Genomic DNA, 1,285 nt, shown 5'->3' with positions numbered 1-1,285 from the left:
GCAGCAGGAATCTGATGACTGACACTTGGTATTCCATCACTCTTCTTCCATTTACCCTGCGCTAGAAGATTTCTAGTAAAACAACGCTCAGGGTGTGGGGGATGGGCAGCAGTCACTTCAGAACGAGGGCAAAAACCCAGCCGGATACTTCGGTCAGCGAAAAACAGTGGGTTGGCACCAGCTCCTTACAGCTGTGGCCAGATTAATGAAATTTGTACTTGGCTTATTAGTGTTCTCCACGTGGGTTTAGGCAGGGAAGACCTAGAAGAATTTTATTTTAAAATAGCTTTGTGTTCAGAATCCTAAAAGGAAAATTCGCTTGTGTCGTTAACACTGGCAAGGTGGATTTTTGATTGCCTGTTGATCTTACATCTTTTCACTAACGCTTTTCCTTGTTTTCGGTAAGGAAGAAACTCCCACGCAACTTTCCTTGGGAAAAGAACGGTTCTACCTTTAACAATTGGGCAAACATTCTCCAAGAGGCAAAAGCAGCTTCTTTCTTCCACCTCTCCTCCCCCCTGCAGAGAACGTCCAGCAGAGGAAGCCCTTAATCGTTAAATTATATTTTAGCACACACGTGCGTGCGCGCGCACACACGCCTTTCTGCACCTTCCCTGTTCAGGTTTGGCACAGGTGTCCCAGACTGGAAGGCGCCCGTGGGACCTGGCAAGCCCTGGGCTGGGTTTCCAGCGTGTCATGAGAGTGTCCTCTGCTGCTGGACAGACACCCGAGGCTGCCCTAGGGACCCTGGCCACTGTGAAAGAGCTGCCCTTGCCCTCTGAGGCGTTGGTGGCATCCCACTTCATCCCCTGCACCCTGCTGGGCAGTAACCACCTGGATGCATTCCCTTTAAGTTACTTACAAACTGCACAGTGAGTAGAGGTGTTTTTTTTTTTTTTTTCTTTTTCTTTCTTTGCTGGGTTTGGGAAAACATCAAACCCCAGAATCAGAGCTGAGAAAAGAATGAGGAAATGACTGAGGAAGATGCGCTGCCTTGTCTCCAGAGCATCTTTTATCCTAAGAGCCTAAAGCTTTTATAAACTTTTCAAGTGTCGCCAAGCAAGGAGTGAATACCAATGCTGTCTGCCTGCTTGGTCAAGGCTAAGGCAGAGTAGGATAGAAACCACACTCCCTATAGAAGCCTCTGAAGCCTCCAGGACTGACCCCCAACTCCACTCCACCCTCTCCTCCTCCCCCTCCTCTCCCTCCTCCTCCCTCTCCCTTTCCTCCTCCCCCCCTCTCCTCCTCCCTCTCCCTTCTCCTCCTCCCCCCTCCCTCTTCTCCT

Source organism: Sapajus apella, unplaced genomic scaffold (assembly GCF_009761245.1).
Source record: "Sapajus apella isolate SASKATOON/1434 unplaced genomic scaffold, GSC_monkey_1.0 scaffold147, whole genome shotgun sequence".
NCBI lineage: Eukaryota > Metazoa > Chordata > Mammalia > Primates > Cebidae > Sapajus > Sapajus apella.
Note: the sequence above shows the minus strand (reverse complement) of the source record.